Raw genomic sequence first — 25437 nt, forward strand, 5'->3', positions numbered from 1 at the left:
GGATTAAATTTTCATTTCCCTCAAGATTTAAGATGACCAACAAGAGGATAACGAAGTGGAGCTTTGGGGAAGTGGGGAAAGATTGAAGACAGGTAGGAGAACTGACCCTTGAGTCACTGGGATATTGGGAGGTGATTTTCAGTTACTTGCCTGGGTTCCTAGAAAGCCAGGGGCCAGAGATTTGGAAAGGTGCCTTCATGGCTTTTGACCTGTGGAAATAACTGTGGACTTAGCTGAAGCTAGTTGGAGCCAGATGAGAAAGCAGAATGATATATAAAGCAGGAAGGAGTAATTATTCTCCCTAAATACATAGTCCAAGATAGTACCTTTCAAAAAAAATACACACACACACTCAAGCATGCACATATATATACAATATATGTGAATTTATACGTATGTGTATATATTAATATGTCAACATTACAAGAGGACAGAGTATTAGAAGAAACACTGTAGTCTATGTGGTTCGGACATCAGTGTAATAAGACTCAAGCAGAGAGAGAAGCTGGTCGGTGAGTAGATATCTTTTAGCCTCCCCCTTATCCAGTGGTGCAGAACCCCCAACACTCACATACAGTCTGTTCCCAGAAATCCAACCGGTCTATGCCTTTCAGGCTGATAGAAGGAGCTGCAGATCCTATAACTCATGGAGTCTGGGTTCTCGTTCAACACAAATCATGGTTTCCTGCATGGGAAACCTTGTTTAGGAATTTAAATTATCAGAGAATCAGAGCAGCCTGAAACAGTCACGCTTGATAGTTGAATTTCTAGGAAATCATTGCGAGAAACAAAATTGTATTGTTTGGAAACTTTTCCAGAAAATTATAGAGTAAGTAATATAATTCTCTGGTAAGGACACGGTCTCACCACAGAAAAAGGAAGTTCAGCTCTAACACACGTTTCTTTTATTTAGGTTTATTCATTCTTTTTGTCTTTGTTTTCTTTAAATAAAAAAATATAAAGAGGAAATGATAGCCTCTTGTCTAGAATGCTCATACTTTTTACACTTTAAAAAAATAGCTATTTTATGTCTGAATCTAAGTATTTATTACATATTCCAAAGAAAAATAAGCTCTTCTACTTGAAAATCTCATTTCCGAGCCCCTTTTTGCCCACAATATCAACTTTTGTTGATATTTTTCTCCTATATAGTGATGACTATAAGATGGGTATAATAATTTGATACTCGTAAGTCTTAGGCTTCAGTAAAAACCACAAACTTTATATATTATGACTATATACCTAATTGATCTTTATACCAAATTGCAGTACTTCTAATAGATTCAGTTAATATATCATATGTAGTTATGCTTTGAGTAGATTGAGTGAATTACTTTTTGTTAAAGGAAGTAAGTAAATTTAAAAATATGTATTTCCTCTTTGTAAGCCCTTGGCACAGTTGGTTTGGGGAAGGTCTCCCACCAACCAGGCACTGAACATTCATCATGAGTAATTTGCTGTTTTGGTTGATACAGTTGTCATATTATAGTCATTTCCTCCTTTAGTTAGTGTTTTAGCCTAAAGGCAGTAGAGTTATGTTTTTTTAGACTGATTCATTTCCCAGCTGCCAAGCAACTTCTTTTAACCACATTTACAAATTGCTGGATGCATCTGCATACACACATAATGAATTGATAAATATTAGATGAAAGATATGCTGAAATAAATTGAAAGTTAAAACTCATGGAGTATATTTACATTTAGATCAATCTAGAAGATGTGTTTAAAATAGAAGTATATCTTTCAGTTCTATAAGGAGTGTCTACTGGGGCAAGCACAATTAATCTTGGCGTAAACATGAGAAATAATTATCTAGTGTCTATTGTTTGACTGCCTACATTACTGCAAAATCCTGTGAGTGATCCCACTAAATGTATGGACTTAATGGAGCTTCCTGAATTGTCTTACTTTAGTAGGTTGCTTCCATATTCAAAACATTTTGATGGCTTTTCATGTCCTTAAAATGAAGTTGAAATTTCTAAGCTTGACATTCAAAACACTCCTAAATTTAGACCAAATTTATCTTCCTAATAACCCCATGACCATCTTAGACAATTTCAACCAAGGTGGGCTTTTTCTTCCTACCTCCATTGCCCTAACCTTGCAGTACCTTTCTGTCTAATTCTCCCCTTCTATTAAGGGTCACTGTGATATAAAGAATGTAAACTTAGGTCTGTGACACACCAGAATTCTACACTGGGCTCTTTCTCCTACTAAGTAGGTAACCTTGGGCAAACAAATTCTTCCCTGTGGAGCTTAGCTCCTAACTCTGTACAGGTATATCAATTAGCTATTGGCACAATAATGTAACCAACAACCACAAAAACTCAGTGGCATAAAATAAATGTTATTTCTCATGCATCTATGGATTGGCTGGTCTCACCTCCAGGTACTGAACTCAGCTTAGGATTTCTCCACAGGTCTCCCATACTTTGGGAGATCAGTGAGATACAAAGATTGTTTTTCTCATGGGGATGGTAAAAAGTCCAATTGTCCAACTGTGCAAGTACGATTCAAGTCTTTGCACCATTTTGCCCTGTGGATGTCACATCACTGGATAGGGAAATAAAATCCACCCCTAATGGAAGGAAATGCATGGGGAAAAAGATAAAAGGATGAGGGTGAATAATTGGGAACAATAATGGAGTCTGTGACAGTAGTATTATTGGGGGATTAATTAGAATCATCTAGATTAGGTTTCTAGCATAGCATGTGGCACAAAGGCACTCACCACATTTGACTTTCTCTCTGTTTCCCCGCCCACACCTCTTCCAACCCTCCTTTGTCCTTTCGTCTCAAAATAGATGTCATCTCTTTTATGAAGTTTCCCTTGCTTTCACCTCTAATTAAAATTAACTGCTTCTTCCTCAGTACTTAATGCATTGTCTGTAATAATTCACTTAAGGCCTTTATCTCTTCTCCTATATTAAGCTTAATCATCATAAGTGGATTGTAAAACTTGATGGTAGTGTTTTATCACTGGAACTTCCCGGGCTTTTCACATAGTAGGCATTCAGTGAATGTTTGGTAGACCATGAGTTTTTTATTTACTCTTTTATTGAAATACATCTGGTGCAGCTGATATCAAGCCCTGTATCTTCTCATCAATCTTAAATTTTCTTATCAGCTCAAGTAGAACCCAGTTGCCATTTAAGAAGCCATATTGGTTATGATACCTAGTGAAATATCAAAATCAATAAAATTCTTTTAAAAATACCAAAATTATATAACAAGCTTATGAGTAAACTGGAAATGAAGTTGTGTATTATATACATATAATCTTTAACCTAAACTCTCATATTTCCTTAGAGCAAAGGTGATAGAAATAGCTTTAGTATATAAATGATATATAATTTCTTGACAGGTATGTGAGTCGACCATGCAGAAATTACACAGGGGAAACATTATGCCTGCTCACCTCCTTTGTCATTCTTCCTGGTGTTCCTGTCAGTCAGACTGTAGAGCTCATGATCCTCATGCATCTGAGTCAAGTTAGTTTGCTGATGCCACGTCTTTTCTGTCCCTCGACTAGCACTTTCTGCATAACCATCTCTTTTGAGTGATAATATCTGACTCTATGATCTGCAGAGAAAAGATAGATATTTTATATCAGATCAAATGATATTAATAAGAACCCGAGATCATAGAAAATGACTTGTCAGCTTATATTAATCTGACTTTGGTCTCTGACAGCGGCCACCAGAGATAGTTGGTGGGAGCATTGCCTTATATGGCCACCTTGTAGGTTAAAATCACAAACCAAGCACCTTCCTTTTAATTCTCAGCATTTAATACTTTTTTAAGTGGCTTAAACTCAGATTTTTCAACATTCCTATTGCCATGGACATCCAGAGCAAGGTAGAATAAGGAAAATGACACAAAGAATATGTACTTGTGTGCTACCTTCTTTGTGTGGTGACTGTGATAAGAAGGAAAGACTGCTGAACTGAGAATCAGAGATTCTGGGTTATAATGTCTGCCCTGGCACTCATTATCTGGGCCTCGGTTTCTTCTCCAGGAGCATGCCTTATATACATTAAATTTGTTCCTGTGTGTGTGTGTGTGTGTGTGTGTGTGTGTGTGTATTAATTCCAGTATAGTTAATATACAGTGTTATATTAGTTTCAGATGTACAATATAGTGATTCAACAATTCTATACATTACTAATAATGAAGCAGCAGAAAGAGGAATTAAGAAAACAATCTCATTTATAATTGTACCAAAAATAATAAAATACCCCAGGAATAAACTTAATCAAGGAAATGAAAGAACTGTACTCTGGAAACTATAAAATGTGGATGAAAGAAATTGAAGACAACACAAACAAATGGAAAGATATTCCATGCTCATGGATTGGAAGAACAAATATTGTTAAAATGTCCATAGTACCCAATGCAATCTACAGATTTAATGCAATCCCTATCAAAATACCAACAGCATTTTTCACAGAACTAGAACAAACAATCCTAAAATTTGTATGGAACCACAAAAGACCGTGATATATATTCACTGTGTGTGTGTGTGTGTGTATTTGATTATGATGTTTTGCAACTCTATTCATTGGAAATTAAGGGGCTAGGAAAGAGGGCAGAAGAGATAAAACACTGACTAAATAATGTGGTTTTGTGCCATTGCCAGTCACTGTTTTGGAATCTAACATGAAAGCTAATATTCCTTTTGTTATTATTATCCTAAGAATTATAAAAATATGTTTACCTCCTCCTGGTGAAGATTTGATATTTCTTTATTCCTTGAATTTCTCCTTTAAGGTGATTAAATATCTTGTTTCTTAGAAAGCTTGGACAGAATTTGTTATCCAACATGCCAGAATCTCATTATAAGACATATCAAAATAATTTTAGAAGACTTTGCATTAAATGTCTATTGTCCACTGGGTAATTTTAGCTCAGTTTCTTCATATACATTTTTATGAGTATTTCCATTTTGATGCTATTCAGCTTTTCACACAATATAAATATCTACTCATATCCCTTGGTGTGCAGAGCATTGTGACTCTGATTCCAAATTATATACATATGTGTTAACTGCAGTTTCATTCTCATAAAGGAAATATTACTGAACATGACTGTTCTTCTAATGGTTTCCATGCAAAATGAATTATGTTATATTATAATCTGGAGTCTTTTAGTTTTCCCATGAGAAATTGTCTGAAATAGTATCCTGTTGTTTAAACTGTTGAATTATTTCTTAGTAGACTTGTGTAGAGGATGAGAACTAAGATAGCTTTCCTTTCCTTTCTTCTTAGTATACCCACATGACACAAAGAATAAGATTTATTTCTTAAGAGCTATGGATGGTTTATAGGTCTCAGAATAATTCAAACATGCTGAGTCTTTTAAAAACAGGCACTCTGTAAAAAGGGATGCATTAAGTTCTTGGACTAAGGTTTTTTGTTTTTGCTTTTGTTTTCAAATTCATATTCCCTTACCCCCCAGATATAAAGGAATTTGGTATAGTGGTTAAAAGTATAAGCTCTGGGTTAGACTGATTTGATTTATGTAACAATCTCTGCCTCTATTGGCCTGAGCAAGTTGTATAACTACCTGAAGTCTCAGTTTCATCACCTTCAAAATGAGGATGATGATAGTTCCTGCCATTTATTTCATTCAACAAAATTTATTACAGGCCTGCCACGTGTCAGTTTATGTTCTAGATGCTAGGGATGCCCCCATAAGACAAAATTCCTATTATTGACTTCTCAGAGGAAGATAAACTATATAAAAGATATAAACATTTAAAAAGCAGTGGTACCTACTGTGATAAAATAGTGACTGGGTACTATATTAGGTTAGATAGTTTTTAAAGTTCTTTATAAAGAGAATATATTTAAGCTGAGACTTGAATAAGAAGGAGGTAACCATACAAAGATCTCAGAGAAGAACATTCAAGGCAAAGGAAGCAGATATGGTAAAAGCTCTGGGGCAAGAATGAATTTGCTATGTTCAAGAAACAGAAAAAAAGCCAGTGAGACATGAGCGTATGATCTAAGGAGAAGGCTATACAGACATCGGAGAAGGAAAGGATCAGAAATTGTGGAGCCTTGTAAGCCAGGACAAGGAGTTTGGGTTTTATTTGTAAGTATTATTGGAAGCCATTGAAAGGTGTAGTGAAGGGAACACCATGGCTTACTTAATAATTTTAAAAAATGTTTTTTTGAGATAGTCTGTGGACAATGGCACGTGGAAGGAAGATTTGTGGGCGACCACTGCAATAGCCCAGAGGAGAAATATGCTTAGATGAGATGGTAATTCTAGATGTGGGGACCAATGGGTAGTTTACAGTATGTTTTGAAGGTAAAGTTGACATAACCTGCTCATGGATTAGATATGGGGAGTGAAAGGAGAGGAAGAAGCAGACTCCCTGCTCAGCAGGGAGCCCAACCGGGGGCTCAATCCCAGGACCCTGAGATCATGACCTGAGCCTAAGGCAGACGCTTAACCGACTGAGCCACCAAATCCTAGGTTTTTAACTTGAGTAACTGATGGGTGGTGACACCATTTCCTGAGTTGGGCAGGATGGAGGAAAAGCAGGTTTTGTATGGGATATCAGGAGTTCTGTTTTGGCCTTGTACCATTTAGGTGAGAATACTAAACAGCACCTGAAGATATGCATCTGGAGTCTAGGGGATCAATCAGGGCTGAAAACAGAAATTTTAGAGTCATTGATACATAAACACTATGAGTGGGTGAGACCATATAGGTAGAGAATGGAAATGGAAAAGAGAAGGCATCCCAGATGAGTCCCATGCTATAGCAACATTTAGAGGTCAGGCAGAAGAGAGATCAGCGGAGGACACTGAAAAGGCATGTGCACTGAGGTAGGAGGAAAACCAGAATATAAAATCCTTAGAGGGCTTATACATATTAGCTTCACTATAAATGTTAGTTTCTTATCTGGGTTTCTTCAGAATACTGAGACAAGTGGATTGAGAGGTGATCCCAGGAAGAAGTGCTTGTAAGGAAGTGGAAAGTGAGACAGAAAAGGGGAGGAAGCCAATGAGGAATGCATTATCCAACAGGTCACCACTGGAAACACTGGAGCTCAGTCCTGCTGCTGACCTCTGGGAAACAGTATGGCGTACTCCTCAGAGTTGCCTCGCCCAAGGGATGAGGAATATTTATCCTCTACCCACATTTGTGCTTAGCTGAGATCTGCTTCCTGGGGTATTAACTCATGGCACTTTTGGTCTGCCCCCAAGATAAAGCCCTCAGGAGGGATGCAGATGCTCCGGGTAGGACACCACAGCACGTACTAGAACACATGCTGAGCAGATCTGGGTGGGCACCAAGAGTCAGTATGGTAGCTGAGACTGTTAAATTCCTTACTTGATTGGCCCTAATCATTTTACCTTTCTTCATTGAAATACAGTAAGAACGAAAGTTATTCCAATTGATAACATTAAATTATTAAAACAAGAGAGAATTCAAAATTCTTCATTACTGGTCATACCTAAAGATGTGACAAACTAGTTGAAGCATATTAATAAATGGGTATGTAATTCTCCTTATATTATTGACCTAAAGTGGCATTGAGTTTTAAGGCATTTTCTTCAGTGCCAAAAATACCATTAAATGGGACACCATTGAATATGAAGGTAAGCACGTATGACCTCAGTGTTTGATATTTTTTGGAATATCAGAATAAGAATTCGTATCTTAATACAGTATCTTGAAATTCAGTGCTTTTCTCCCAGAGAACTCAAAGGTCACGCCTGATACTTTTCAACGTACCTTGTACACATGAAATCGCTTGATCCTAACTCCTGGGAGGGTAGTGAGAGAAGTGAGGAGAGTCACCCTAGGTGAAACTGAATTGCTTTTAAGCCTCTTACCTGAGCAAGTAACAATATTAAGACCAAGACTCAGGTTTGTTAGCATTTGATCTGGTCTCCCTTTCTCTCTGCCATGATGGAAATGGTAAAATGCTTACTCCAGCTCACTGTGCTACAGACACTGCGAAAGGCACCCGATAAAATGTGCTAACTTAATCCTTAAAGCAACACTATAATTTAGGTAGTATGATTATCCCCATTTTACCCACTGAGTCACAGAGATTAAGTAACTGTGTGGTTCACATCTCATAAATGGCAAAGCAGGGATGGGAAGCCCGGCGTTTTGCCTCCGGACTCCATTCTCTTTGAATCACTGTGTTACAGGGCTTATGTAGCAGTGATGGGGTCTGATCTTATCACTGAGTTGCTTGGACAAATCACACGTATGATTTGTTTGGTACTTTTCCCATAAATTCGCCTTGCTAATCACTTTACTAGAGATTAAAAAAAGAAACCTCACCAGCAATAGTCTTATTTTTAATTTAAAAAATTGGGGTATCTTTTCCTTTTAAATCTCTTTTGTAAGTTCTCAAGTGACGAGTTTTTCATGTGTTCTAATATACAGTCTGTTAACAATGTGATTTTCCCTTTTGTGAATTCTTATGCCTTATCATTAGGTTTAAAAATACACAGGATATCAAGAGATACTCCTACCAATAAATTTCTGTTAAAAAAATCTAGTTACGAGAGGTCTGCCAGCCAGCATTTTTGTGTTTCCAAGAGGACATTGTGTGGACCCAGTTCTCTGAGAAATGTTTCCTTTTCATATGTGCCTTAGAAAGATACTATTACTCTGTCACTCCCCAAATAAAATTTATCTACTTCCTCTCTAGTTTCTTTTGCTATTACCTGTTCACTGTACCAAATGACTAATCATAATTTTCAGAGTAATTTCAAATATGTCACTTGACCACAGGAAGATTTTTGATACCAAGTAGATCTGTAAGGAGGTTACTTTCAAAACAAAGGATATTCTGATATTCTGATACCTTATGGGGAAAGGGCTGCTTTTAGTAGCTCCTGCCCCATATGGAAGAACTCTCCAGTCCCATTAAGCCCTAAGATATTAGGATTACTTCCTCCATGCTACTTCATATTGGTGACTATTTAAATCCTACCAGAGGGGCTTTAAAGGCTCTTCTGCAATCCTTTCATAGCCCATGAATTTCAAAAATAGGAGATGCTTAAATTACTGGCCCCAAAATTCTGTTTCCACTTATATCTATGTTAAAGTAGAGCCACAGATGAAATTATGACCCGGTATTTCTTCTTTTATTTAAAATGTCAAGTTCCTATGTCCCAAGAGTTAGTACCACATTTGTATGTCTGTGTGATTAGTTTTTGTTGTTGCTGCTGTTACTCATGGCGTATTCCTATAATTCTAATCACTTACAGATGTAGCGATTTATATTTTTTTAGTGTTAATTTAAGAGTAGAACTGTGAGTAAATGAATTAAGCCAAAGTCCTTATAATTTAAATATTATTTTTTGGAAAGCACTTTAAAAATAAGCTGGCTTAAGTGCTTCCTATTTGAATTATTATTTTCTTTATTTTTCTGATATTAGTTCTGAACTATGCAATTTCATATGGCACATATAATAGCTAAAGGTTAAAGACTGAATACCCAGCCCTCTCTTTAATGTCTGTTTTGTCTGATGTCTACAGCCAGATTCCATTAGAAAACCTTACAGAACATGAGAAACTGTTTCACTGTTTTAATGTCTGTGTCAGTAGCAACCAGAGGTGAGTTCCAGATATTTTCAGAATTGTTTAGAGGTTGCTGCTAAGTTCTGTAAGGAGTCTGGCCAATATAATAATTTCAGATTTGTGAAGTTATATTTATTTAAGTCTTAGGATTTTTTAACAAAAATGGAAAACAACATTCAATTGGGCTTAGTACCACCCAGTTGTTCTATCTTTCATACAGTTTAAAATAAATGATACAAAAATAGTTGGTAAGTTATAAAAACTATGAATTGTGTTTTAGCAAATGACAGGACTATCATTGAATATTATAAAATATAATAAAGGTATATACCTTAGCAGTAGATTTTCCAGATAAACATGCTACAGTATATACTTTAAGCCAAGGAACACCCATTTCTGAGGATATGACTGACTATATAGCCTAAAAAATGTCACTTATTAAAAGTACTTAAAATAGTTTATCTAACATGTTTAATAACCATTTAGAATATATGGTTGAGCTGACTTGAAAATGAAGACATCCTCCAAGGTCAAAGAACTGAGTGAGAGCAGGAATCTGCTGCTGTCCTGTACTGTCTTGATCCTCTGTAACCTGGATAATTTCTGACCTCTGTCGGCCGGGAAGAACCAAGGGCCAGGACCCAGGGCCTATGCAAATGGGGGAGTGTGTGTAACCATGAGCTGACCATCTTATGGACTGGCAACATATTTTTATACTACTTATTTCCTTGAAAACTTCTGAGCTAAATATTTAAAGTACTCTTGACATAGAAGCAAATGGGATTGAGCCCTGCGTCGGGCTCCCTGCTCAGCGGGGAGTCTGCTTCTCCCTTTCCCTCTGCCATTCCCTCTGCCATTCCCTCCGCTTGTGCTCTCTGGCTCTATCTCTCTGTAAAGTAAATAAATAAAATCTTAAAAAAAAAGAAAAAAGGAAAAAAAAGAAGCAAATGAAAGTCCTCATGAGAAATACACACTCTCAATACAAATTCTAAATAATTTTATGGATAAAGTTAAAATGGCCACGAGTTCAGGATGCAAAATCACTAAACACACAAGGAAATCACCATGGTCTAGGATCAACAAAAGCAACACAGATAGAATCATAATATTGGGATCGTCAGGTAGGAATGTAAATGAGTGTGCATATTATATTTATTAAACTAAAAGAGAATTTAAATCTTATTAAGGGATGAGAGGCTATCACAAATGATTAAACAGCTTTTTAAAAGAACAAATAGAATTTTAGCAATTAAAATAAGGTTAGCCATAAAAAAGATTGAAATCCTGCCATTTGCAACAACATAGATGGAGCTAGAGAGTATAATGCTAAGTGAAGTAAGTCAGTCAGAGAAAGACAAATACCATATGATTTCCCTCTATGTGGAATTTAAGAAACAAAACAAATGAACAAAGGAAAACAGAGACAAACAAACAAACAAACAAAAAAAACCCCCAAAACCAGACTCTTAACTATAGAGAACAGATGGTTACTAGAGGAGAGGTAGATGTGGGGGATGAGTGAAACAGGTGAAGGAGCTTAGGAGTACACTGATCTTGATGAGCACTGAGTAGTATACAGAATTGTTGAATCACCATATTGTACACCTAAAGTTCATTTAACACTGTCAACTGTACTGAAATTAAAAGGAAAGAAAAAAAAGAAAAGAAATTTTAAAAATCACTACACAAGCTGAACAATTAAGCACAAACTGGAAGATCTGAAGAATTGAAGCAAAAAGAAAATACTAAAGCCAGATAAAAAGATGTGGAGTGTATGGTGAACAGGTCTAACATACATCTAACTGGATTTCCAGAAGGAGAGAATAGGAAAAATGGAGGACCCTGACTTAAAAATACAATGGCTGAGAATTTTCCAGAATCGATGAAGAGCATAGATCCTTAAATTCAGGAGCACCAACACATCCCAAGAAGGACAAATAGAAAGAAAACCCACACTTAAGATACATTGAAGCCCAGCTGTAGAACTCTAAAGACAGGAATAAAATACTGAGAGCAGCCACAGAGAAAGGACAAGGTACCTACATGAACAACAACTATTAGACTGAAGTCTCTCTCATAGCATCAGAAAAAAACAGAAAACATTAAAGTTTAGAGGGCTGTGAACAACATCAAACTAGATTTATAAACCCAGTGAAATTGTCTACGAAGAATGAGAGCTAAATAAAGATATTAAAGCTGGGAGAATTTGTTACCAGCGGATCTGGACTGAAGGGATTTCTACATAATATACTTCAAGAAGAAAGACAGTTCTAGAAAGGAAGCCCAACATAAAAGAAGAAATGATGAGAAAATAAATTAGTAAATATGTAGGTAAATTTAACAAAATATTGATTCTATAAATCAATAATAGCATCTATTTGTAGGGTTCAGAAACCAATAAGATAAAACAAATGCTGGACAAAGGTGGCATGTAAGCTAAGGGGAGTCAATCAGAATTAATATGTTTTTTTAAAGTATTTTTATTATTCAGGATGAAAATTTGGATTATCTTAAAACATTGTTACAAACTAAGTATGCATATTATATTTTGTAGGATAACTACTAAAATACGTGTAAATCTCCCAAACCAGTTACAAAGCCACACACACATTAATTGTGCATCAAAAGTAGTGTCTTTTGTAATTTCAGGAGCTATTGTCTGTTCATCACCTTGTAGGTCTTACTTGAATCCAACAAGAGTAATACAAAACTGGTCCATGACTATTTCCAGTTATTGAAGCAGTCATAAACTTAACAATACAAAGATATCATTGAAAACCGTGAAAACTTTAAAGATATGAGATCTTTGTTGGCCTCCCTGAGGGGAAACATCACTGTCCTATGTTCATTGAGACCCTGTTAATGTGGGATTATATAACAAATTTGGATTTGCCATTACTGTAGAGATAATTAATTCTAAAAACATTTTTTTAAAGTTTTATTTATTTGTTTGACAGAGATAGTGAGAGAGCACAAGCAGGGGGAGCAGCAGAGGGAGAGGGAGAAGCAGGCTTCCCACTGAGCAGGGAGCCCGACAAGGGGCTCAATCCCAGGACCCTGGGATCATGACCTGAGCCAAAGACAGACACTTAATGGCTGAGCCACCCAGGTGCCCCTAGAGATAATTAATTCTAATGAAAAATAACTTATGTCCCTAAATCTACTTTTCAGGCATTTTCTATCTCTTAGAAAATCTATCAACATTTCCAATGTCCCATATGGGGGGCTGACACTGTATCTCTACCTAAATGACCTCAAAAGAAGGAAGAACTGTAACTGATTAGAAATTTATTTAGAAGAAATAGATCTGGAAACCTAAACAGGATACTGCCATGTCTATCTGCTAGGAGTCTGTTCATAGTTATCTGTATGTGGCTCCAATCCCTGTATGATTTTCTGATATTCTAAAGCAATTGTCTTTAAATGTGATGCTGTGATCTCTGGGGGGTCCCCAAGGCTCTTTCAGAGTGTCTATGACATCAACACGATTTTCATGATCATACTAAAGCATTATTTTCCTTTTTTCATTGTCATTCTCTCCTAACTGTATAGTGTTTACCAGAGGCTACATGACAGATGATATTTTATACTAAATGAAGAAGCAGAAATGAGAATCCACCTGTCTTTTTCTTAAACCAGACATTAAAAATATTTGGAAAAATTTAAAACAATGCCATTTTCTCACTAGATATTTTGGTTTTGAAAATATGGTTATTTTTCATAGTGCACATGCTATCTATATTAATCTTTAATGGATTAATTATTTTTAAGTCAAATCAATTAAATATATTTTTTAAAATTCTCAATTTATAATATGTATATATGATATATAAATTTGGTAAATATATATGATATATATCATATATATATACACACACACATACATGTAACACACAGAAATAAAAACTCTGAGGTCTTTAATAATTTTTAAGAATGTAAAGTAACAGAAAGGAAATATTTATAAGTCAAATGATACTTTAAATAGGCATGCTGCTCTGTAGACATGTTGGAGGGGAATGTGGCATGAGTCACTTTGTAACTTTCCTATGTAGCAACATTTATTAGGGGAAAAAAAAGTGTGTGTGTTTAGGCAGAGGTGTTTCTAATATTTCTTGGGCAAACTAAGTGCTATGTATTATCTGTAATCTTTAGTAGACTTTATGGTAAATTAGAGCCTCAGATGTTTTCATAGCTCCAACCTTGAACTGTTGTTTTAGAATAGACACCAATAAATATTAGGGGTCTACTGGGAAGGCAGAGAGCATTTTCAGATTTATGAGGGGGAAAAAAATCAATAGTGTCCCTAAGGCCGTGTAACTCATGAGTAGCACAAGTAGTCTTATGCAAAGTTGACAATATCATGAAATATAAACCTTTGCTTTGGAATTTTACCAGAAATTAAAATGGCATTATAAGGGAAAGTAAGTGTTTTTGCCTGTATCTCAGGAGGAATTTATACTTCTGATTGCCTTGCTTCACTTTGGCTGAGTTCTGGGAAGGATTTTTTTTTTCCGCTCTCTCTCCTGAAAAAGTTGGGTGACCTCCTCACATTCTTCTGCCTTCTCGCTCATTTGCTTTTTCTTCCCCTTCAATTCTTGATTAAATCTTCTCGGCCCCTAGGAGTTCTTGTTCCTTACATAGCAAGTCATGCACTTTGTCCTCTGGTTAAGGAATGAATTAATAAGCTTAATTCCCTCTTTGAAGGAGAGTTTGGAATGCTTTTTTTGGTGAAAATTAATATTCAATTACCAAGACTGTCATTTTACCAAATAGGAGAATAAAAGACACAGCATAGCTGCACTTGAGAATAATTGAAATCGAATTTCGGTTTGTATTATATACCACAATGGCTCAAGCTTTCACGGGAAACTTTATGTCTACTTTCTTATGAAAGTGAGTACATTTTTTTTCTCTGCTGCATATTTATAACAAAACCATTTAACTCACTGCTTTGAAAGAACATGGGCTGAGTGATCCTTCTTGCACTTGTCTTTAAAGTTTTAGACACAACCTATTGACCTACAAAATGCACAATGTTTATCTTTCCTTGGCATTAAATAAGTTCTCCAAAGGGCAATAAGTATAATACTTCTCCAAATTGCATCCTCTAATACTTTATAATATTCCTGCGATACTTTAATGGGACTAGTGGATGGATACAGAAGAGGTGGTTCAGGCCACTTCCCTCAGGCACTTTTGGGTTTGCATGGATTTTCATCACAGAATATGCAGAAAAATCTGTGTTGCTTAACTGAGTAATGAGAACATTTTATAGTTAATAATAATTTAAATGTCAAAGAAAAAGCTTTATGTGAAGGAGAGGAATAAGAAATTGAGAATGTAACAGTATGTGGAGAAGCATCATAGCATAGCTTAGAGTATAAAATGAATCAACCCAAAGAAGTTAAATCTACACTACAAATAACTCTCAGGAGAGCTAAAATCTTTGGCATCTGATTTTATTTTTATTTCTGTCAGAATGTGGAATAAGCAAGTGATTTGCAGAAGCAATTATAAAAACTCTTACTACTTATAAAATAGATTTTCCCCCCAAACTTAAGTAAAATTTGAAATAAGGCCAAATTTATCCAGCGCTGATGTTAACTTGCCAAGCTGAAGTAACTGGCCTGGCAATCAGAGGACTTGCTATTGTGTTTTGGTTCTAGCATTTATTTGCTGTGCAAACTTGAGCTCATTGCTTAACCTCTCAGGGCCTTAGTTTCTCCATTTGCACACTGAGAATACTCATGCTTGCTCTGACTACTTCGTAGAACTTTTGTATAAAAATATCTGGTAATGTATGTGCAAGTGCTTTCAAAAACAATCTAATATTACTGATTTTAAATACTACTACTACTAATTATTGTTATTAATATCTTTAAACTCCCTTGTCCTTCAACTTCCATTTTGGCACATCCTCTTAAAAATTGCTGAAAACTCGAAAACACATCCTTTTTTAAATATCCAGATGAGACTGATTAATATTTTATATTAAAATTCACACTAAGTTACTAGCTACAGGGTCTTATTGTATTTTCACCTAAAATCCAATTCTATTTTTTGGTAATAATTACTTTTTTAAAAAATAAAGTGATTTGACTCCAAGTAGCCAAACGTTCTTAGAAAAGAAGACCAAAGTTGGAGGGCTTTCTTTTCCTAGTTTCAAAACTCACTGCAAAGCTACAGTAGTCAAAACAGAGAGGTACTGTCGTAAGGCCTAAGGATAGATATATAGATCATAAAATCAAGAGCCCAATTGATTTTTGATGAAGATTCCATTGCCCATTGTTCAAAAATGGCCATTTCCAACCAAGACCATTGAATGGGGAAAGAATATTCTCTTCAACATATGGTACTGAGATGACTGTATATCCACATGCAAAAGGGTGACATTGGACCCTTATCTCATACCACATACAAAGATTAACTCAAAATGGATCAAAGTCATAAATATAAAGCTAAAACTACAAAAAACATAAGGGCAAATCTTCATGACCATGGATGCTACAATGGATTCATAGATATGATACAAAAAGCAGAAGCAACAAAAGAAAAAATAAGTTAGACATCATCAAAATTAAAAACTTTTATACCTCAAGGAACATCATCAAGAAAGTGAAAAAACAGCTCACAGAATGGGAGAAAATATTTATATGTTATATATCTGGAAGAGTCTACTATCCAGAATGTATAAAGAGCTCCTACAACTCAGCAACAACAAGAGAAACAACCCCATTAAAAATTGGATATAAAGTGCTTGAATAGACATTTCTCTGAAGAGGGTACACAAATGGCCAGCAAGCATATGAAAAGATGCCTAGCCATTAGTCATTACAGAAATGAAAATGAAAACCATAATGAGATACCTCTTCACATTTATGAGGATGGCTATAGTAAATTTGAAAGAGGGAAAATAGTATTGTTGATGAGGAAGTGGAGAAAATGGAATCCTCATATATTGCTAGTGAGAATGTAGTTATTCTAATCACTGTGGAAACAGTTTCATGATCCTTAATAAGTTAAATATAGAATTACTCTAAGACCCAGCAATTCCACTTATACCCAAAATAATTGAAAATGGATACAAAACTTGTACACAAATATTCATAGCAACATTCTTCACAATTATCAAAAGGTAGAAATAACTCAATATCCATCAATTGATGAATGGATAAACAGGATGCCTTTTATCTATATAATAGAATAGCATTCAGCCATAAGAAGGAATAAAATACTGATACCTGCTACAACAATATGAATGAACTTTGAAAATATGTATTAAGTGAAAGAAGCCAGACACAAAAGGCCATTGTATGATTCCATTTATATGAAATACTCAGAATAAGGAAATCCATAGAGACAGAAAGCAAATTAGTGGTTGCCAGGGGCTAGGGAGAGAGGGGAAAATGTGGAGTGACTGCTTAATGGGTACAGGATGTCCTTTTGGGGTGATGAAAATATTCTAGAACTACATAGTGGTGATGGTTGCATAATGCACAACATTGCAAATGTACTAAATGCCACCATATTATACACTAAAATGGGTTAAATGGTAAAAACAAAAATAAAAAATAATAATCAATGAAGTATTTTACAAATTTTCAGACAGTGGCCATACCAATTATACCTTATGTTTTCTACATGAAATATATCCACAAAACAGTGATATAATAGTTAATATTTGTGAGAATCATAGGTAGTAATAGAGTCCCCCCTCTGCACAAGGCCCTAGTCTAAGTGTTTTGTGTGGATTTGCTCACATAATCATCATCACAACCGTATGAAATAAGTGCTCTTCTACCTTTGTTTTAAATATGAAGAAACTGACGTACGGACTGTTTAAGTGACTTGCATAAGGTCACATACTTAATAAATGGTCACTAAGGGATTTTATTCTAATTGAACTGTTTCTGAAACCAAAGCTCTTACCCAGGACCTTGTATGTCTTTGCAGCAGAAAATGGGCCCCGATCCTACTTAGACCTGATTTCTGTTGAGAAGATGTTAGGAAAGCTACACGGCAGAATCTACGTCACTGTTGAGCCCTTAGAGCTTTCTGTAGCTGGTGGGGGTGGGAGGGGGAGCGGCAAGTATTTCTTTGGAAGAGCAGAAATCCCCTCGCCTGTGCAGGTTGTTAAAACAGCAATACATGCTGGGTGTTAGTTGTTTATTTTATTGACTCTGTAAGCATTTGTGGTCAATTTTACTTCCACTTCTGATAATAGTTCCAGTATATGTTTTTCAGTTATTTGTGAACTACTTTGATTTTCTCACCACATCTCTATATTTTTGTCCTTATCAAGTGTTTTCTTTTATCTCTTGAATCAAGGTTGAAAATTAGGGATAAATATGGTTGCTTTTTTGGTATTTTAGGAGAGCACTGAAAAAGTTTTCTGAAAGCTGTTTAGTCAAACCATTTATAAAAGGTAAAATAGAATTAAGGCAGAATAATTTCAAAAAATTTAACCAAGATGAAATATGTCTAAAGACTAAAAATGTACTAAAACATTTCTTTCTGATCAAGAGAATAACTTTGGTCATAGAAACAGTTGTTTATATTTGGTAACTCCCTTTAGCTTCAAGGTGACCTCTAATCAATAAATGGACAATTTCATTTCTCCTATCCTATCTTAAAACAAAACAAACCCTATTTCACCTATCAGTCTCTAGCCCTTTCCTTCTTTCCTTTTTTTTTTTTTTAAAGATTTTATTTATTTATTTGACAGAGAGAGAGATAGCGAGAGCAGGAACACAAGCAGGGGGAGTGGGAGAGGGAGAAGCAGGCCTCCCGCTGAGCGGGGAGCCCGATGCGGGGCTCGATCCCAGGACCCTGGGATCATGACCTGAGCCGAAGGCAGACGCTCAACAACTGAGCCACCCAGGCGCCCTCCCTTCTTTCTTTACCTCATGAAATGTAAGTACGGGGCTCCTGGATGGCTCAGTCGGTTAAACGTCTGCCTTCGGCTCAGGTCATGATCTCAGGGTCCTGGGATAGAGTTCCACATCGGGCTCCCTGCTCAGCTGGGAGTCTGCTTCTCCCTCTGCTTCTGCCCCTCCCCCTGCTTGTGCACTCTCTCTCTTGCTCACTCTCTCTCAAATAAATAAATAAAATCTTAAAAAAATATATATATAAGTGCAATGAGGACTGGAACTTAATCCCCTCTGTGTCACCAGTGCCTAGAAAAATATTTGGCACATGCAGGCATTTGATACATTTTGAATTAATGAATGAGTCTACTTGTTTCCTTGAATCTGTTATTTCTGCCAAAAAAAAAAAAATAGAGATGATGTAAATAAAAATATCTTCAAAACATTTCCAAATAAAAATTAAAAGAGTTAAGAAATAAAAAAATCACAAATAACCTTAATATAGAGTATGATGTTGGAAAACAAAAAGGAAAATACTAATACTTCAATAGAAACATGAACAAAAGATAGAATTAGGTAATTTGCTGAATATGACATAGAAATAGTTATTAAATATATTAGAAAATACACCTCACTAATTATTAAAATATGCAAATGGAATCAACAGCAGATACAATTTTTTCACATATAAAATTTATAAAACTTTTAAATCATAATATTCAGTTGTATGGAGGAATAATATAGTAAATATATCTGTAAAATTAGGAGACAGATAAAATCCACAAACTCCATAACATGCAGAAGGGCTGCCCAAAGTAGCAGAGATCAAACAGGAGCTGCAGGGAATGAGATCCAATGAGTCCAAAAAGTTGCCTATGAGAGTAGAAATACAAAGTTATATCTTTTTCCTTTTAAAAAGTATATGGAACTTAGGTGAGTAATTCTAAGAATTTCTAAGAAGTTAACTGACAGAGCTGATAGTCAGATGATAAACATCAGTATGGCCTACAAATTAATAAACATTTTGAATATTAGTCCAAACTAAAGCTATGTTGGTACACATAAATAATATATGCACAATATTAATCGCTTTCTTTCAAGAGCAAAACATTGGGATGAAGCCAAATACCAATCATTAGGGTCTGGTTTAAAAGAATTATGGTAAATTAGGGTATAAGCATACAATGGAATACTATACAACTGTAAATAAGAGAATGAGAAATAAGTACTGATATAGAAATAAACCATATTATTAAGTGGAAAAGCAAAATATAGCATGGTATGTATTTTGTGCTATCCTTTATGGAATAAAAGGGTATAATATATATGTTTATATTTACTTATATATTAATAGATAAAATCTAAAAGACTATCTACATTAATAACAATGTTACCTGCAGGGTAGATGTGGTGGGAAGTGTGTAAATAAGACACAGTGATGAGAGCAAGATATTTTACTATTTACTTTTTATTTATATTATATTGATATAAAAACAACTTGTAGGACAAAGGTATTATCCACTGAAAAATTAAATATTAAAAAATTAGAAAAAAGTGGTATGTATAGAAATGCATGTTTTCAGGTTGAATGAAATAGCAATATATACATGCCTTTGTGGGATATTTATTATAATGTTATTTGGGTTAAAAGATGATTAAGGATATATATGAATATTTGTTGCCAGATACATACACTGCACTATTGTTTACCTTGATTAAATATTGGAAGCATCCCAGATACAGTGCTATATTCCTGTGAAATACTATCAGCATTAAAATGATATAAAATAATTGCTAAAGATAGGGAAATATATTCACAGTATGTTGTGAATGAGGGGGATAGGAGAAGCAAGTATGATAATTCAAAGTAGGATTCCACATCCATAAAATAAAAAGTTGGAAAGTATACATATAAGCTTATTCATATACATAGAGAAAGAACTAGAAGGATATTCACCAGTTTTTAATTGTGGTTCTCTCAGGGTAGTGGGATGATAGGTAAGTTTTTTATTATCTGTGGTCTCTAAAGTTCTTCTAAGCAATAATTAAACCTTTAACATTTATTGAAGGATTTGAGTGGGCCATGTGCTATATTCAGCTTTTGGTGACCACGGTCTCTTAAATTTCTCAAAACTACAGAAGATAGGTTTCATTAACCATTTTACAGATGGAAAATCTGAGACTCAGGGAGATGGAGTAATTTACCCAATACTGCATAGCTAATGTCAGATGCATACCCAGGTCTGTCTGCATCCAACATTCATTTCTTGATCATCCTGCTAAATAATTCAATGAAACCGTGCTTGCAATTGAAAAATATCTTTCCAACTAGTTTTCTTTTTAAGTGGCAAATCTTTCCCTTGGTTATCAGAACTTATGTTTTTGTGGGGTGTGCTAATAATGCCCAAGCATTCCCTGATAGTAATTTAAACAATCTTGCATATGTGAATTATTTCATGTTTTTTTACAGTAGATAAAATATGTTAATTTGTGTAAATGGTCTTCTGGGTACAGATGCTCAACTGAAAGCAGGCTTATCTTAAAAGCTGCTTGTCTTTAATTTGAGCCTTCTTTTATATGCATAGTTTATTTTTCTAATGCTGTCTCAATATAGGAATAATTTTAAGGAGGCATTTGTGGCTAAATGAAAGAAAAAACAGCTCTCTTGGCTTTGGTAAATATTAATGAGCTCGTGGAAAATCTTGTTACTGAAGGGCGACACTCGAGATTTTTTTCTGCCATCTTGGCCCTTTGTGGGCCCAGCTCCTTTGTAGCATACTGGTTTGTGTGTGCTATTGTGAGTTCTGCTTCAGCTCCTTTGTGTGTGCTGACAGAAGGCTCACCTTGCTCTGTTATCAGGAATGTCTAGGCATCTTAATAATATATTGGATTTCAGCAAGAAAAAAGCAAATCACTCAGAAATAATTAATCTGACTTATTCATTTCAAAGCTTCACCAGCAAATGGACAGTGTTCATTTCTGGTCATGTATATATTGTCATCATTAACAAAATGAAATCCAACTTTTATTAATTTTCGAGTGAGGGAAAGTTCAGAATTTGAATTATTTATGTCAATGTTCACACATGTATGTGTAAAATTATTGTAGCACATGTACAATTTAATTTAGGCACCTTACTTTATTTTAGACAGTGTATTATGTATACCTATACAAACATTTTTAACAATCATTTTTACTTCATAAGCAATAATATTTTTAATTGTGTTGGGTCATAGAGAACTCAGAGAAGATTATATTTGGCTTATTATTACCTCATTGATTATCCTTTAAAAACCATGTTGTGGAGTGGTATTACTATATAAATAATGAATTTACCTATTTGCTGATTTTATTCTACTATACGCAATAGTGAACTGTAAGAAGTAGAAAAAAGGATAATTCTCCCAATGACAGAAGTCAGGAATGATCAAAATTACCTAAAACAAATTTAAAAAAATTAAATCTGCTACACCTTTAAAAAATTATCTGTTAGCCCAAAGGGTTATATGATGCTTATAAAGGAATTATTTGACAAAGCAACATTTTCTTTTTAAGAATGAAATATTTGAGTCCAGTCACATGGGTCATAAATTCACACCCAGTTTTAAAAAATAGGTCCATTGGATTAAAAAAAAAATCAGGAAAAATAAAGCAGTTGTTTGAAAACATGTTTCAAACAAGAAAAAAAATGTGTCAAACACTTTTAAGAGTTATTACTAACCTGTCATGGAACACTTCTTCATCTACCTTCACAGTTCAGTGTATGTGATTATTACAGTTATGAAAAGAAAAAAAAATGATAGGAGTACAAGAATATAACAAGAGTATTTGGAATCATAGAGAAGTATCATCCATCTACCTTAAGATTCTGCCCTAAAACCTTGCTGTACAGGTTGTTCATAGTGATTTGAATAAAGGATTTATGAGGCCCTTTTATAAAACCATTTTTGGAAGAATTTTTATCAGAGCTAATTTTGAGCTATGGTTGTAGCTGGGTAATTTTTAGTTGTTTATAAACAGAATGTGAATCCCATAAGAACCCATTTCAGTAGTTTTGAGAAAGAAGGAGACAATTCCTGTAAATGACTTTCTATTGTGAGAAATGGAGCTGGAGTTGACTGCTGACAAGTTTTAATAACTTCAAAAATCACAGAAATATGAAGTCATGGTCACATATAGTCATTTCTCCAAGGTTGCATTTGTGGTGAGTTAGAAAATAAACATCCTAATGAAAGTCTAGAAATGCAAACAGGGTCATATGTAGCTTTGATTATTAACAGTTTTGAGAGAGAGAGAGAGAGAGACTAGTACCTAATATAAATTATCATTAATTCACCTCAAAGTGTGTTCTATTCAATTCAGTTGTACTATGAAAATTCAACTTTTATTTCTTAAAATGGTAAAATCATAATTGAAATCTGTGCCACAGGCTAGATATATTGCTTTCATATGCTAAGGTGCTTAGCCCTAGACACTAATTCTAGGCAAAGTATTGGAAATAGTTCTAAAATATTTAAACTACACCTTAAAGTTCTAAAGTAATGGAAACTTTATTAAAAAGCTTGAGCTGTATTAAGAAAGCCCATCATAAAATGCCAGAATTTTTGTTTTGTTTTCTTTTGTTTTTGTTGTAAAATAGCCAATTTCTCCAATGCAATTCAATATGATTTGCATTTAGAAATTTTATTTAGATAAAGTTTCCCAATGATGTATTGTGGTGGTCAGAATGATGGACATTCTGAGATCCACATTCTAATCCCTGGAACCTGTGGATATAACTTACATGGCCAAAGAGATGTGATTAAGAACCATGAGATATGAAAAAAAAAAAAAAAAAAAAAAGAACCATGAGATATGGAGATTATCCTAGATTATTTGGATAGGTCCAATGTCTTCACAGGAGTCCTTAAATACAGAGAACCTTTCCCTGATATAGTCAGGAGGCTATGTGACTATGGAAGAAAAGCATAGAAAGATGCAACATCGTTGGCTTTGAAGGTGAGGGAAGGAGACCACAAGTCAAGGAATAGGGGCAACCTCCAGAAGCTAGGACACACAAAGGAACAGATCGTTTCTTCAGAGCCTCCAGGAAAAGACAGACTGCTGACACCTTGACTTTAGCTCAGTGAAACTGATTTTGGACTTCTGATATCCAGAACTGTAAGAGGATAAATTTGTATTGTTTTAAGTTTATGGAAATTTGTGATAGCAGTAAAGTAGTACGGACAAATTGAAGATATAAACTGAGGCATATGTATGCAAGAAGCCACATAGGCATAAAGATGGATTTTTGAATCTTTGAATACAAATTATGTTAGTAAAATCATAGAAACTGTATTTTCAGATAAAAGCTTCTTTAATTCAGGACTAAACGGATTCAATTTTAAAAACTTAAAATGTAGTAGATTGTTACAAAATAACCACCATAGTTCATGTTTTTATCTTCACACAGAGAGTAGGCCCCTCCCATACTGGCTTTGAATTTGACTGTGTAATTTACTTTGGCCATTGTGACAATCCTCAAAATAGCAGAGGATTAAAAAATGCTTGTGAATTGGGCTTGCCCTTATAGCTGCAACCTTTTGGTTCACAGTCTGAACCGAGCCTGGGCTAGCCTCCTAGAGGATGAGACATCTTGTAGAGAAGCCCCAGCTAAGCCTCTAACATGGCAATGATGCCATCCTAAACCAATGATGCCATCCTAAACCAAGCCACAGCCAGACTTCCAGTCCAGACTGAAAGAACCACTCACCCAGTCCACAGGATCATGAGAAATAATAAATAATTTTTTTAAATCACTAAATTTTGGGATGATTTATTTCTCAGAAATAGATAACCAATATAGTACATTTACTTCCTCAGTATGTAGGGTACATTTTATTTATTTATTTTTTTGTAGGGTACATTTTAGACATGACTGTTCCTCCAACAATGTTAAGTGGATAGCATTTAGATGTCCTCCATTAGATTTCTTTTAAATCATTTGTAGCCTTTGATTTTTCAGGAGGCTGTGCTAGAGATCATATCAGGGCCTTTGCAGGCATTTTGAAATGACTGAAAGTGACGTACTTGGATTTTTCAGCCCCAATTTATTTTATCCATATCCTCCAAAATACTTCCAACTAAAAATAATTAGATTACCAATATATTTTTTAAAAAGCTTTGTGCCCTTTGAGTAGACTCAGTGGAAAGCATAATGTACTTATTACTAAATACCTTCTATGTTTTTATAGACCTATGCGAGTATGGCAGAGGTAGGGCTAGCTAAGAAGATGCCTTACCTTATCGAGACCCTTGAATCAGGTGGTTGAGATCAGAGCTTTGTAAAAAGGAAACCAGAGATCATTTTGTTCCCATGAAAACTTACTGCCAGGAAATTTACTGAGAAGATAGGAAATGTGGGAGGAGTCCCCTGTCATCTCTTGAAGAGTTGTATCCTAACTTCTAGGGCTCTGTCATAGTTTGAAGACACCCTAATCAGATGATCTCTAAAGTCTTTTCCAGTTCTAGCATGGAATATCATGGCTACTCCTTTCATATTGGGAAAATTATATTTATTTCCAGGGAATACAGCAACGTTAACTGACTCCCTTGGGGATGGTCACATGACTCTGTCCCCTTCACCATGAACTCAGTCAACTGAAATACCCATTCTGGCTTCCCCGCAGCTTCAGTTTTTCACTTCTAGGAGTTTGTCTTTCCATTTTGAGCAAGGAACACCTGTAGTTGTCTTCTGTTGTGACCACCCATGTTTACAGGATCTTTTTTTTTTTTTCTTTCAGAGGAGCTGACATGTAAAAATTAAAAATGAAAATGGAATTTAATAGGACTTGTTGGTAAAATAAATTTCTAGCACCTTTTTCAAGAGTTTATTTTTTGCCAAATAAATAGTTTGACCTAAAAGGGAGAAAATAAGTGAATCTTATAACATCCCTATTTGGGTTAAAGTTGAAGAATTTACATTTTCTGAACCATGATGTTTGTACTGGGAAGGGGGGGTGTTTGTATA

At 35.0% G+C, this 25437-nt stretch overlaps 1 protein-coding gene across 1 annotated transcript in view; it reads left to right on the forward strand.

Moving 5' to 3' along the window:
• The window catches only part of MACROD2 (mono-ADP ribosylhydrolase 2), a 1298181-nt gene that overhangs the window by 35598 nt on the left and 1237146 nt on the right, over nt 1-25437 (forward strand). The gene's annotated exons all lie outside the window — the stretch shown is intronic.

The sequence above is a fragment of the Phoca vitulina genome, unplaced genomic scaffold (genome assembly GCF_004348235.1).
Source record: "Phoca vitulina isolate PV1807 unplaced genomic scaffold, GSC_HSeal_1.0 scaffold22, whole genome shotgun sequence".
NCBI lineage: Eukaryota > Metazoa > Chordata > Mammalia > Carnivora > Phocidae > Phoca > Phoca vitulina.